The 15,859-nt window shown below is 36.8% G+C and overlaps 1 protein-coding gene and 1 non-coding gene across 4 annotated transcripts in view; one reads left to right on the top strand and one right to left on the bottom strand.

Moving 5' to 3' along the window:
• The window catches only part of YES1 (YES proto-oncogene 1, Src family tyrosine kinase), a 68,969-nt gene that overhangs the window by 12,015 nt on the left and 41,095 nt on the right, over nt 1-15,859 (top strand). The gene's annotated exons all lie outside the window — the stretch shown is intronic.
• On the bottom strand, nt 1,497-1,600 carry LOC113602385 (U6 spliceosomal RNA). Its single transcript, XR_003423812.1, has one exon. It is a non-coding gene; the product is annotated as a U6 spliceosomal RNA (small nuclear RNA).

A 15,859-nucleotide genomic window follows, 5' to 3' on the forward strand; every position in this document is an offset into this window, starting at 1 on the left:
AATAGAGAAATCACAGACACAGGGAGACATCTTGAAAAAGAAAAAAAAGAAAATTGACTAAATGATGCCTTAAATAAGGTGAATTTTCATAAATGCAGACACTGAAAGTTGCTTTTGATGCCTGTTTAAAATTCTGTAACAGTTTATTAACGTTACCATTTATAAGTAATTGTAAGCTTATAAAGAAGAAGTGCTTTATTGAATTATTGAACCATCTTTGAGTTTGGGTAAATAAATGTATCTAGGTCATCTGTTAGTGGTACTTTACTGTGGGTGAGTGGGTGGACCTGATGAGCTTACTTTCTAGCAGTAAAGGTCAGTGATTCCTTTTCTACTGCCTTTTTTTGGGTCTGTTTTATGTTCCCTTTTCTGTAATTAAGTCTCTTTTTCTTTTCTCTCTCTCTCTCTTTCTTTCTTTCTTTTCTTTTCTTTTCTTTTTTTTTTTTTTTTTTTTTTTGGTAATTAAGTCTTCTAATGGCATAATTGGCATTGCTGTTTATCTTTTTGATGATATTCAGAGCCAGGGATAGTAACGGGTTCAAAGCTCCTGTTATGTATTTCCAGATTTGTTGTTGTTGTTAAGGTAGATTGAACTGGAATATATAAGTATGTTTGTTTATCTCACAGTATCTGCAAACCTTGTTTTATTTTTGTTAGTTATGTGTGTGAATGAAGATACCTTAAAATTATTGTAATTTGCTTTTTCAATTGAAAGTGACTGTGCATTTTTCCATGTGGTAAACTGCTTGTTTATAACCTTTGACAATTTTGCTATTGGGTTGTCTTTTTCCTATAGATTTTTAGGTATTTTTATATTGTATGGATATTCTTTGTATCTATGTTGCAAACACTTTCTCCATATCTTTGCTTGTCTTTTCATCTAATATTTTTTCATTTTATCTTTAAAAAAGTATTAAAAATAACTTCCTTTTTATAACTTCTGGATTTTGTGTTTTAAGGATGCTTTCCACAGCTGATGATCATTTAAAAAATTCTGTCTGTAGGTTTTTGTCTTGTCCTAGATTGCAAGTATTTTAACTCTTTACTCTGGAACTCTGCAATTTATATATGTTGTGAGATAAGAATCCAATTCTCTCCCTCTTTTTTTTTTCCCCCTCAGGATGTAGCTCACCAGTGCTTTTTATTAAATCTATCCTTTTGCCATGGATTCAGAATGCTACCTTTAGAGCATTCACAAATTCATTTATTCAAAGGCCTGTTTCTGAGCTTTCCTTCTTTTCCAGATATTTGCTTGTTTATTCCTATGCTAGTACCACGTAGCTTGATGATGAGGACCATGATAACAACAGCAAGAACAGCAGCTAGTTCAGTATTCGTTCAGTTGAGTATTGCCTGTGTTCCAGTCAAAATGATAAATATTTTATCTTATTTTAACTAGTTCATTTCTCACAAAACTCTATTTTTCTTTTGAAAATCTGGCTTAAATATTCTGACATGTAGCCATTTTATTTAATGAAATAATTTTCTTTCTTTTGTTAAATATGGAATACTTCACAAATTTGTATTTCATCCTTATCTGGGGGCTTTGCTAATCTTTGTATCTTTCCAATTTTAGTATATGTGCTGCCAAAGTGAACACTGAGTTAGTATTCTTAATATCTGTATTTTTACTGATGAAGATGTAGGTTGTGAGAAATTACATTTATTCACATACAAGCTAGGACTGTAATCAGCTCTCTAACTCCATAGCCTGTGCTGTTAACCATGAGGTTGGAATTTACTAGTAATTCCAAAAGTTTCTCAGCTAGTTTTATGCATATACTTGTCCTTATGAGCTTCACTGTGATTTTGATTTAGATAATGTTAATGATTTAGGTTTATTTAGGAAGAATGGATATCTTTTAATAATGACTCTTACCATCTAAAAAGTTATATGATTCTGGGGTGTCTGGGTGGCTTAAGTGTTTACTCTTGATTTCATCTTAGGTCTTAATCTCAGGGTGGTGGATTCAAGCCCTGTATTGAGCTCCATATTGGGCTCCATGCTGGGCATGGAGCCTACTTTAAAAAAAAAAAAAAAAAAAAAAGTTATAGGTTTCCACTTAATGAGGTTCTTTATAGTCCAGGAGTTTTATTTTTGTAATATAGACTCAAAATGCTTTTCGATAAACTTATTTGTAGATGTTATTTTGTGTGTGGTTTGAAAAAAAACCTTGTTGGGGCATCTGGGTGGCTCAGTTGGTTCAGCATCTGACTTCGGCTCAGGTCATGATCTCCCAGTCCATGAGTTCGAGCCCTGCATCAGCCTCTGTGCTGACAGCTCAGAGCCTGGAGCCTGCTTCAGATTGTTTCCCTCTCTCTCAGCCCCTCCCCTGCTCATGCTGTCTCTCTCTCAAAAATAAATAAACATTAAAAAACCCAAAACACCTTGTTATTGGGAAATAATTTCTAAGTTACAGAAGAGTTGCTAGAACAGTACAAAGAACATCTAGGTCTCCCTCACCCAGATTTACCAATTGTTAACCTTTTGTTATGTTTGATTTTATTATTCCCACTCTGTGTATATGCCTGTGGGTATTCCCACTCTCCCTACTCCCTATTTGAAAGTTAGTTGGAAAGATCATGTCTTATTTACCCTTAAGTACTTCAGTGTGTATTTTCTAAAAACAGGGACATTTTCTTATATAACCACAGTACAATTATTAAATTCAGAAACTTTAACGTCACTATTAAACAGTTATCTAACACACAGTTGTAGGTTGAGTTGTGTTCTCCCAAAAGATAGTTTTAAGTCCTAACCCCCAGTACCTGTGAATGTGACCTTATCTGGATATAGGGTAGTTGTAGATATAATCAAGTTAAAATGAATTCATACCAAATTAGGATGGGCCCTAATCCAATATGACCAGTGTCCTTATAAGAAGAGGAAAATGCTATGTGACAACAGAAGCAGAGGTTGGAATGGTCCAGCCACAAGTCAAGGAACCTCAAGAATTGCCAGCAATAATCAGAAGCTAGGAGGAGGCAAGAAAAGATTCTGTCCAGAGTTTCAAAGGGAACATGGCCCTGCTATTCCCTTGATGTATAGATACAGATATATAGATATAGATATATAGATATAGATATTTTTTTACAGCAGCCCTAAGAAACTAAACACAGTAGTCCATAATGGATAGTTTCCTAGTTGTCCTCGTAATTTCCTTATAACAAAAATCCAGAATCTAATCCCCGGCATTTAGTTGTCCTTTTAGTCTTCTTTGATTTGCACGGTTCTTCAGCCTTGTCTTTCAGATGTTTGTATTTTTGAAAAGTCAGGCTACATGTTTTGTACAGTGTACCTTAGGATTTGTCAGATGTTTCTCATGATTAGATTCAGATTATGAATTTAGGGCAGGAATGCTATATAAAAGGGATTGTGGCCTTCCTAGTATAGCCCATCAAGAAGCACTCTATGTTAGTCTGCCCCAGTATTGGCAGTATTAACCACTTAGGTAGGTGATACCTGTCAGGCTTCTTCACCATGAAGTTAGCATTTTTCTCTTTTAAATTAATAAGTAATGGGGGCGCCTGGGTGGCTCAGTCAGTTGAGCATCCGACTTCGGCTCAGGTCATGATCTCACAGATTGTGAGTTCAAGCCCTGTGTCGGGCTCTATGCTGACAGCTCAGAGCCTGGAGCCTGCTTCAGATTCTGTGTCTGCCTCTTCCCTGCTCATGCTGTCTCTGTCTCTCAAAAATGAATAAACATTAAAAAAATAAAAAATAAAAAAAAGAATTCCCAAGCTCAAATAAAGTACAACAGTACTGTAAACATTAAAAAAATGTTTAAAAAATTAATAAATAATATGTGGGGAAATCGTTTTAGCTCAATCATCAGTGAGTTTTGCCTGAATTGATTACTGCAGCGTTGGTTGCAAAATAACTTTCCTAATTCTATAATTCCTTCTACATGTGTTAGTTGAGATTCTGAAAGAGAAAACCTTTCCTTCCTCATTTGTTTATTATTAGAATGAATTATATATTTTTTTAGTCAAAAGGTTATTAGTATCCTTATTTATTTTGTTCAAATTTATTCTATTTTTGGCCAGCAAGATCTTCAAGATGGCTCCTATGTACTTTTTATATATTCCCATGATTTTTTGAGTACTACTTTATTTTTTTAGTGTGAGATGTCCTAGGTTCATCTTGTACTTACCTTGCTGTAGCCAGTTATCCAAGGAGCATTGACTCCTTTTTTTTTTTAATTTTTTAAATGTTTTATTTTTTATATTTGAGAGAGAGAGAGAGACAGAGCGCGAGCAGGGGAGGGGCAGAGAGAGATGGAGACAGAATCTGAAGTAGGCTCCAGGCTCCGAGCTGTCAGCACAGAGCCTGACGCGGGGCTCGAACTCACGGACCGTGAGATCATGACCTGAGCCGAAGTCGGACGCTTAACCAGCTGAGCCACCCAGGCGCGCCTCTTCACATTTTTTTTTTAATATATTTTTTTAACATTTTATTTATTTTTGAGACAGAGAGAGAGAGAGAGAGCATGAACAGGGGAGGGTCAGAGAAAGAGGGAGACACAGAATCTGAAACAGGCTCCAGGCTCAGCTGTCAGCACAGAGCCTGACGCGGGGCTCGAACTCACGGACCGTGAGATCATGACCTGAGCCGAAGTCGGACGCTTAACCAACTGAGCCACCCAGGCGCCCCACACATTTTTTAATACAATTAATTAATGGTATGAATAGACATGCTAGTAAAAAACTATTCTTACATTCTGAGAATAAACTGCATCTTTTTTTTTTAGTAGAGAAGCATAAACAGTGGTTATGAGTACTATCCAGTATAGTAAGAAAAGAAAAAGAAAAAAAAAAGCGCTAAAGGAAAACTCTGTTTCCTCTGTACAGTACCCTGAGAATACTCTGGTCAACAGATGTGTGGGGATTTTCCCACACTAGTTAAGTTTTCAACACCAGCTGGGCGTTCTTCAGTTCAATTCTCATACTGTTTACCTGGAGTTAGCTTTAGGTCCTAAAGATTAAGGGCTAAGTTTTTTAAGACTGTTCTCCCAGTCTTAACCTCAGGTGCCAGTTGCAAATAGTAGACCCTCACGTTACCCACAGTTTCTGTCCAACTGGGACAGTTTTGGAAGTTCTGGTAACTTCCCCCTCAGTTTGATAATTTGCTAGAATGGCTAATAAAATTTAGGAAAATAGTTCACTTGCTAGATTAATGGTTTATTATAAAAGAGTACAACTCAGGGATCCGCCAGGTGGAAGAGGTACATAAGGCAAAGTATGTGGAAAAGGGCATGGACTTCCAGGTAAGCCACCCTCCTGGCACCTCTACCCATGTTCACCAACCTGGAAGGTCTCTGAAGCTTTCTTTCTTTCTTTTTTTTTTTTAACTGTTTATTTTTTGAGAGACAGACAAAGTGCAAGCGGGGGAGGGGCAGAGAGAGAGGGAGACACAGAGTCTAAAGCAGGCTCCAGGCTCTGAGTTGTCAGCACAGGATCTGACACAGGGCTTGAACTCATGAACCACGAGTTCATGACCTGAGCTGAAGTCAGACTTAACCAACTGAGCCACCCAGGCGCCCCTAAACCCTTTCAGTTAGGATTTTTATGGAGCCTTATTTGCATAGGCATAAATGGTTAAATCACTGACCTTTGGTTATTAGCTCAACATCCAGCTTCTTTTCCCTTCCCTTAGGTGGAAATGTGTGGTGGGCTTGAAAGTCCACTCATGGTTGGCCCCTCTACCCTCAGGGGCTTTCCAAAAATCACTACATTACTGTAAACTCAGGTGTGGTTGAAAGGGGCCTCTAATGAATAACAAAAGGTGTTCCTTTCTCCTTTATTGCTCTTACCAGTTAGGAAATTCTGAGGGTCTTCAGGAGTTCTGTGCTAGAGCTCCTTGGCCCTAGCATTCTTCTGGCACCTATTACTCTGTTAGGAGTGGTTGGGAAGGAGGTATTTTGATAACTCAGAATGTCTGTTGAAACAATACTAAAACCAAGAAAATTGAAATGTCTAAAAGACAAATGGCCAGAACTTCTCTCTTTGATGAATCTTTATATCAAAAGTTAGAAAAACTGAAAGACAAATTAGATATATTTTAAGATTAGAAAGTAGAAAAATATACATTATTATTTGCACTGCATTTTTGGAGTTGTCCTACACTCTAAATTTGAAAAACAAGAACAAAACTATACTGGTGATCAAATATAGTGGGAGAGGAGAGGACACTGCTGCTGGTCCTTGGTGGTTATAGAATATTAGGAATTTTCAGTGCAGTTACTTCCCCAGGAAAACTAATTAGCTGGTGACTAAGTAATGCCAGTATTTGCTAGCAGTTCAAAAGAGGATTCTTGGGGGGGGGGGGGGAGGGGGAGAGATTTACCTGACTCAGAACCTCTTCACTAGATCTTGTCCTTGTTCCCCCAACTTTTTGGCTCCATAGAGACACCGGATCAACTCTGTCAGCGTTGGGCTATCAGCAAAAAATAAGCAGGAAGCTTTTTCCTGAATGCTTTTGAAGAGATTAAAGAGCATAGGACTAATTTATTCATGTAAGGGTCAGAAAATTTAAATACATGCTTTTGTAATTGATTTTTGGAAAAGGTTTTAAGTATTTTCATGCTTATTGATTTGTTTAGGTCTCCTATCTTTTTAAATTTAAATTTTTTTTTTCAACGTTTATTTTTGGGACAGAGAGAGACAGAGCATGAACGGGGGAGGGGCAGAGAGAGAGGGAGACACAGAATCGGAAACAGGCTCCAGGCTCTGAGCCATCAGCCCAGAGCCTGTCGCGGGGCTCGAACTCCCGGACCGCGAGATCGTGACCTGGCTGAAGTCGGACGCTTAACCGACTGTGCCACCCAGGCGCCCCTCTTTTTAAATTAAAAAAAAAAAAAAATTAATGTTTATTTTTCGAGAGAGAGATGGAGACAGAGAGACAGAGACTGAGCAGGGAAGGGGCAGAGAGAGAGGGAAACACAGAATCAGAAGCAGGCTCCAGGCTCTGAGCTGTCAGCACAGAGGCCCATGTGGGGCTCAAACCTTGCTCAAACTGTGAGATTATGACCTGAGCCAAAGTCTGACGCCTGACCGACTAAGCCATCCAGGTGCCCCTAGGTCTCATGTTTTAACTGAGCTAATTTTATCAATTTCTATTTGCCTAGACAGTCATCATTTTATTAGGTGGGAATTATACAAAGTACCCTTTAGTCTTTTCAGATCCTTGATGGCTCTAGCACTCTCCTTGAACCTAATGCTATGTTTTTGCTTCATTGAAGCTGATGATTTATGGGGCTCCTGAGTGGCTCAGTTGGTTTAAGCATTCAACTTGGCTCAGGTCAAGATCTCACGGTTTGTGGGTTTGAGCCCTGTATTGGGCTCTGCACTGACAGTGTGGACCCTGCTTGAGATTGTCTGTCTCTCTGTCTCTCTCTGCCCCCCCGCCTCCACTTGTGTACATGCTCTCTCTCTTTCAAAAGTAAGTAAATAAAACTTTAAAAAATCTAGTGATTTATTTTGCTGATTTTTACTTGTAAACGATATTGGAATTTTTTTTATTATAGTGAAATAATAGAAAATCAAAAGAAAAGGTAATGAATTAGAAACAGCAAGAAAAAAAGATTTCCATATATGATCGTATGATTTACAAATAAAAATCCTCTTTTGGGTATTTTTGGTTTTTGTTTTTTCCTTTTTTATTTCCTGTTCTGTAATAGGTGTGTAAATCTATGAATTTTGCTCTGAATACAGCCTTTGCTGCAGCTCACTGATGTGGTAGGAAGCTGTTATTCTTTTTATTTTATAACTTAGTTTACTCTTTGACACAAGAGTATTGGATCACGAAAAACTTTATGTATTTATCTTATTTAGGAAAACTTGAGAGGGCACCTATGACCAGGGTAGGGGCAGAGGGAGAGAGAATCTTAAACAGGCTGCATGCCCAGTGGAGAGAGCCTGACCTCAGAGCTTGATGAGGGGCTAGATCCTATGACTGTGAGATCATGACCTGAGCCGAAATCAAGAGTTGGATGCTTAACCAACTGAGCCACCGAGGTGCCCTTCTTTCTATTTAAGTCAACTACACTCAACATGGGGCTGGAACTCAGGATCCTGGGAACAAGAGTCACATGCTCTACTGACTGAACCAGCCAGGTGCCCCAAACAAAACATTCTTGTGTTACCATTTCTTCAGGTTTTATAGCATATATTCTGTTGTCAGTACTCAATAAAATGATAAAAAAACATCAGAAAATTGTTTCCAGTCAGAACTAATGTATTCATGTGTATGGAATTTTAAATATCTATTCCCCAAACTAGAAATATTATAAAATTTGGGGCTAAATAATATGACAAATGTTGATGTAATTCAATTCAGTTCAGCAAACTTTTGTACATACTTGCTCTGAGCAAAGAAGTGCTGCTAATACTGCTGTTAAGATTCTGATAAAAGCACAAAATAGTATCAGGAGTAAGTAGAATTCTTGTTGAATTCGAATACAATTTTCCATAGAATATTTGTTGCTCTAGTTGGAAACCTCCACTCCTCTATGTAATAAACCTTAAGCATCAAATGTGTTCCTGTGGTTTTTTTAATAAGACTTTTAAAAAAAATGTTTATATATACACATAATTATCATATACATGTTTTTTAAAAAGTGATATCAGGATTGAATTAGTAGAGTACAGAAGTAAGGAATGGTGCAGGAATACTGTACCAAGGTTTTGGCTCTAATCCTTAAGTCATAGTAAGGAACTCAAGACTAAGAATAAGTGATCATTCCCAGGGTAAAAGGCTTGTATTATTCAGTATGAAGGTAGAAAGAACGAAAACATCCAATTTCTTCGATTAAAAACTTTGTCTCTCTTTTTTAATGTTTTTATTTATTTTCGAAAGAGAGAGAGAGAGACAGAGCATGAGTGGGAAAGGACACAGAATCTGAAGCAGGCTCCAGGCTCTGAGTTGTTAGCACAGAGCCTATCAAGGGGCTCAAATTTGCAAACTACAAGATCACGACCTGAGCCAAAGTCCAACCCTCAACTGACTGAGCCACGAAGCACCCTGATCTTTGTCTCCTTTCAATGCAACAGCTTCATCAGATTCACAGTGTTTGCACATTAATTTTTTTACTTAAAAAAGTAAAAGGCAAATTCATATTTTTTGGAGATTAAATTGTAGATGGAATGAAGTTTTTCAGAACACATGTCATGCAGATACATATGATTTTATGATATAGATATGGTCCATGGAGCTCAACTATATAAAAACTTGATATGTATCAAATACTTTCTTCCTTTAAATTTAATGTATTCAAATATCTGTAGTATTTCTTCATGGAAGTAATGGCTATTGCTAAATGTTAAGTGATGCAGAAAACTAATATTGTCAATTGCTGTTGCCACCCTGAACTGATATGATGATGTCAGAAGTGTCTGGAAATGGTCACCATGCATTTTGCCTTTCTCATATAGCTGCTATTTTCTTGTCACCCACTTTATACTGACATTGTGAGGCTAGAGCAGTTTTTGAAGTCATAAGCATTATCAACTCTTTAGAGCTTAAAGGAGATGTAGGTAACTAGTAAATTAGCGTGATACATGTTAAGTTACTATGGGTTAAATTTATTTTTATTTATTTTATATACAGTCTTTTTATCTACACTCCCTTCTGTTTAAGAAGTCAGATTTAAACATTACTTTGTTGACTAGTATTTATCTTTTGGGTCAAGTCCCAAGCTTTGATTGGGAAAGGATCTATAATTCAGTTCAACAAACTTTAAAAGAAAAAATTATGTCTACTCCAGGCAAGGCACCATGTTAATTAATTAAGCTTTTTAGGAGATAAAAAAGAAACTGCTCTCTCCTGTTTATCAATTAAATGTGCTACTACTATAGACCTGAGAGAAATTTTGTATTGGAGGTTTAAAGTTCAATGGCAGATCAAGAGAAGAGAAACACACATTCAGTGAAGGCTTGGTGGAGGTGGGATTTAAGTATGTTTTGAAGAATAAATAAAACAGACATTCCAGAGGGAGCTGATAATATGAACAGAGACACAGAGGAGATGGAGAAGGCACAATATTTCCTGGTTATAGTGTGCTTCTAGCATAGGAATAAGGGGTCAGTAGTATATTTAAAAGTGGTGGCTCTCAAATGTCACTGTTGCTGCTCATCACCTGGGATGTCTTGTTGAAATGTAGACTCCTAAATTCTACCTCTAGAAATTCTAATTCACTAAACCTGGACTGAGATCATGAATCTTCCATTTTTAATAAATACCTGAGGCTACTATAGAGACATGTTTGTACAGCTTGAGGCTTTAAATATGTTCAGTTTGATACTGGTAAGCCACTGGAGCTCTGGAATTTTACTCCCTCACTTGCTGTATGACCTTGGTTGGGTTCTACATCTATCAGTAAGGAAAATGACTGCAGTTGTTTTTCAGGGTATTTTGAGACTTAAATGAGATAAGCCATTTTAAATATTAAGCACAGTGGCTATAATGTAGTAACTGTTCAATAAGTGTCATCTGTTGTTTTTGTGGCTGTCATTATCATCTAATTAAGAGAAATGCATTATTTTTTACTAGATTGTAATTCAGTTCATAAGTTGTTTTATTACTGTACATGCTTAATCAGACTACTTCTTGGTGTGTTGTGTTTAGTTTTTCCTTTATTCACTTATTTATCAAAACCTTTTGAAATAAGTGAATGTGCACATTATTAAATATGTATTTAATATATTCATATGTTCATATAACATGAATGTCATAACCACTTGTTCTCAATTTGCTCACATTGGTTTTTGTTTTATAATTGATAACTAGATACATGGTTAGTAAATTCAATACTTTAACTGTTGGGGCAAAACAATAAAATGTAACAATTGAAGAATTTTAATTCACTTAAAAATGCAAAAGTGGTTTGGGTATTCTTGGGGGCTTAAATTCATTTAAAGACATAATTTAAAAATAGAACAAACAAGCTATACTTTTAAAAGTAGCATTTTAGATTTTTCTTTTAAAAATGTATTATTAGAGGGAAATTTGACAGTATGTATTACAACTTTGAAAAAGTGTAATTTTTGGCTCCTAGAAATCTTTTCTGTTGAAGTATTCATATATAGTCAGTTGTCATTTGCAGTAGTTATGTTTAGAAGTCACTTGAATACTGGATTAGTGAGTACTGATCATTGTTCCTAGAGGAAATACAAGGTTAGGTTCCTGTGGGCCTCTGGTTACAACATTTTTGTCAACCGATCAATTCATAATCTTGTTTCATGTGTACTTCTGTTCCATGTGTGACATCTTTAATGTATTCTGTTGACTCATTAACATTGAATTCACAAATAGCACTGTAACTGATGCCCGAATAGGCACACCACAGCCTTCTTGGTTTAGGAACCCTAGATAGCACTTTAGCACTAACTAACACCTGCGGGCCAATTGAAACTGTGACATCACCAACAAAACACACATACAAAAAGTGACACTAGATAGACTGCAGAAAGGACAGTCATTTACAGTATAAGAGCCTTGTTTGACCTGAGCTTGGGACATGTGGATCTGGCAACTTAAATTTTTCACAGCCCTGCACATGTCTGCAAATAACCACAAAAGTGCCATGAGCATTGATTTGGGGGTTTACAGATAAATCCTATTAGAGTAAGCTAATTCACAAATAATTCACCCAAATTAAGTACTTGTATCAAGTACCCTTCTCTCTTCTGGGGTGGGGGGAGGAAAATGCCTCCCTGTTTTGGTGTTGTAACAAAGGAAGTCACCCATCTTTAAATTCCTGATAATCTTGGTAATTGCTCTGCTGAGACCAGCTTCCTGTCGAATTCCATTAGGGGGCTTTGAAGAACAGTTGGATTCAATGTCATCTGAACAGGCTTATGGTAATGCCAGTCACAGCCCTGTTACCAGGATTCAGGCCTTTTACAATGCTCTGTCTCCTTCCAGGCACTTAGAACAAGGCCAGTTTTACTTGTTCCTTTTTCTCCCCCACCAGGGCTAGTACTTCAGAGGTTTGATAAGGGAAGAGGAAGATAGTATCTCTTAATTGGCTTATTTCCCTCTAAGACCCACTTGTATGAGGGAGTTAACCAGATGGACTCAACCACTTGGTTTTGCTTTGAAGTGCTAATTAAACCGGTCTCCTAATTTAGAAAAGTTATGTTCCTTAGTACATAATTAACTAACACATGATACATCTGGAGCCAAAACATGTTCACCGTCTAAACCCTAATAGGTCAATATAATTTTGGCAGCGTATTGATTACAGGTATAGGCACTGTGGCAAGCAGAATTATGGCTTCCCCTAAAAATCCACATCCTAATTCCTAGGACCTGAAAATGTGTTAGGTTACATAGCTAAGGGGAATTTTTCTTTTCTTTGTAACTGCAAATTTCCTTCATGTTCACATATTAAAATTTAAATAGCAGATGTATATAAAGTAAAAAGGTGATGGATGCACTAACTTATTTAGTCCAGACAGTAACCATTGAAGATACGAGCCATTATTAACAAGAAAGGTTTTGGCCACATACGTGACAAAATATGTATATCTCAAAATGGGCATTTTTTGCCAATAAGAAATTTGGGAAGACTCAGTAATTTTACCATTCTTGTTTCCTTTAAGTAGCATCTGTATTTTGTTTATTATTAAACAGCTAAAAAAAACTTCATTAGTTGTATATTACAAATATTAGTATCAGGTAAAAAATTAACCAGTAAATGATATGTAGAGAAGGTTAGAAAAATCTATGTACAGGTAGGGAAGTAGATATATTAACTCCCTCCTTAATGTTTTATGCTCATTTTTCCAATTCAACTAAGTTGAGCTCTCAGATTTAGTTTCGTTACAACATTGGATCTATACTTACTGCTAGGGAGCTATAAAAGGTTATGTGATGATTTTTCCCAAACGTTTATCCCACTTTATATAAGGTTTTCTTTTCTGTTCAGTTTGGAACAAGATACGTGCTAATTCAAAATTTAAAAAGTGTTTTTGAGATCTTTTCCCAGCTCTGTTTGGGTCTCTAGCTAAAAGTGTGCTGTACAATTTGAAACTTTCATAGAATATCTTTAAATCTTTTTCTTTTATATTAAAAAATAAGTATATTTGTAGTCTGTTTTGCACCATTAACTGTTCAGATCAGAAGTTCAGAAAGTTAAAAATAAAGAGGATAATCCTTTTTACATGTTTCATGTTGATATATTTTCCATTCATTAAAATCTTTAATGACACTTCTTTAAGTGTCACTTAAAACTTGACTAATTACTAATATATTCTTATTGGAGCTAGTTCACTTAAATAATTCTTGTGAAGCATTAATAGTGTTTACTTAATGGATGGAGTAATAAGCCCCTAGTGTTTTGATTGCTTTAACTCCCTCATTTTCTGAGACCTTCCCCATCTGTCATGTTTCAGTGGTGATCGTACCTCCTAGCTGGAGGGGATTGAGCCACATGCAGACAGCTGACCCAGTGTGGGCTAGAGTTCTTTAGGAATTTGAAGTTGATACTTAAAATCCCTCTGTGTAGGTCTAAAATGAAGATCCATAACTCTGGAACTATTGGCAGCCATCTTCTACCCTGTAAAGAATCAAAAAAGTCATTCTGCCACAGGAGACAAGAATGAAGTAGATGAACAGGGTAGCAGAGGTGAAGGATGGGCAGAGACTGAGACAAACACACAAGGGGGAAGGAGGAAAGAGATGCATAAATAGGGAGGGGAGGAGAGGATGGGGAGGAAAGGGTTGGAAATGGGGCAGACAGAAGGACCAGGAAAAGGAAAGCAAATAAATTTACATTTTATTACTTAAGTTCCTGGTTCTAGTTTTTCTTTATGACTTTGAATTGCATGTGAAACTCCTGTAGGCTTTATAAAAATACTCTGTTTTGTTTAAGCTACCTCTAGTCAGATCCTGTCCTTGTAGCCGGAAGAGTCTTAACCAAAGCAAACACTTGCCTTTTGTTCAGGTATATGTTAGCTGCTCTCTATATAATGTCAGTTACTTGTCACAACCTTGGAAGATAGGTATTATTAATCCTCGCAAAAAGAGGAAACTTGGGTTTAGGAGCAATTTAAGTAATTTGATAAAGGATCACAGTAGCTAATAAGTGACAGAAGCAGGATTGAAATGTAGGTCTAACTCCAAAGTTAGTGCTTACTCATTCACTCTAAAAATACTGGATATCAGCTGTGGGGTAGATGGTAGGCCAAGCTACAATAGAGACAAAAAAATTGCTGTCCCAGAATTTACAGTTCAGAGGAGGATAGAGACAAATAGGCAGTGACAGTTCAGCATAGTAAATGGTGGTGGGAGGGAATAAAATGTGATGTAAGACCACTTGAGAGGTCAGAGAAGATTCCTCGAATGTTTAAGTTAAAGCCTGAAGGTTAGGTAGTTATAAATCAAGCATAAGGAAAGGTAGATTGTGCCTAGCATTTATGAAGAGAACATAGTGCATTTGAAGATCTAAAAGAAATTGAGTATGTAGGGAGCATAGAATGTAGGGGATTAATGTAAAGAGATGAGCCAGGAGAGGTAAATAAAACAAACCCTGCGGGGCCTTCTGGTTCATATTAAGGGGTTTGGACTTTATTTTTGGGAGCAGGAGGGGGTTGGGGTCATTGAAGGCTCCTGTTAACCTTTACAACTGTCAGTTATTTTGTCCAGGAAAATGGGTTTATCTGGGAATAGCATAGCATTGCAATTTGGGGCAAGTTGAGATCAAAGAAGAACTTTACTTTCTAGAGAAAAGGAGGAAGTTGGAAGTTGAACAAAAGTCCTTTGGAGGAAGTGAGAGTTCAGATATGGTGATGGTTTCTCATTGACTGAGTTGTGGTATTTTTCTGTTGGTTGAGCTTGTTACTGGTCAAGGAGAAATTCTCTCCTCTCGGAGAAGTAAAGTGGGCTTCTTCTTGTTGGGAATGCAATGTATGTTTCTTCCTGTTGGGGCCTGTGGTTGAGGACAAGTGGTGGGGCTGGAAGGCTCCTCTTCTGGCCTCCTGACCCCATTTTAAATGAGGTTTCCTTTATTTAGTTTCACACTCTTAATCAGATTTTCTTTGTAGAAAACACATCTTCACACTATAGCCAGAAAAGACTGGAGAAATAGTGACACTAGAGGTACAGAGATAGTAAAGGAAGCTTTTGCAATAATACAGACAGTGATTAGTACCCAAGGGAAGTAGTAACTAGTTGAAGGAGAAGTAGAAGAATTTTGGAGATTTCAGTGTAGTATGTATGAGCAGCTCCTGGTGACTGATTGGATATATGGAGTATGAGTTAAGAATGACTGTCAGGTGTCTAAGGCAGTATATACTTACATTCGTTGAAACATGGGTGACAGAGAAGGAAGAGTAGATTTTGATGGGAAGGATGATAGGTCCCATTTTGAAGATGGTAAATTTGAGATTTCTGGAAGGTGTTCCAGTGGCTGCCCAGTTAAAGGAGCCTCCTATAGGGAATATTTTGACAAAACTAGATTTAATCTTTCATCTTTACCCTTTATGTTTCTGGAAGAGAGTGCCTACAGGTATGCATGTAATAAGTTTTGATATTTTAGATTTGAGAGACTTTTTCTATTAATTTAAAAAGTAAAATCATGTTCTAGCAAATCTCTTCCAGCAAATTGCTAGAAAGTCATTGCTTGTCTTTGACATTCTACTGTAAAATTACCATTATTCTGTGGACTTTAGAAGTAAAAAATGGCCTATTTAAAGGCAAAATTGGTATTTAACACCTGTTTACCAAGTAAATATCCAGAGAACTATATTGGCATTAATTTTTGAATGAAACAAGCTAAGAAAATGGAGCAATAAGCATTTAAGTACCTAGTATATACCTAAATTATGCTTTTTTTATTTATTGATGACAGGGTAGAAT

Source organism: Acinonyx jubatus, chromosome D3 (genome assembly GCF_027475565.1).
Source record: "Acinonyx jubatus isolate Ajub_Pintada_27869175 chromosome D3, VMU_Ajub_asm_v1.0, whole genome shotgun sequence".
NCBI classification, from domain to species: Eukaryota; Metazoa; Chordata; class Mammalia; order Carnivora; family Felidae; genus Acinonyx; species Acinonyx jubatus.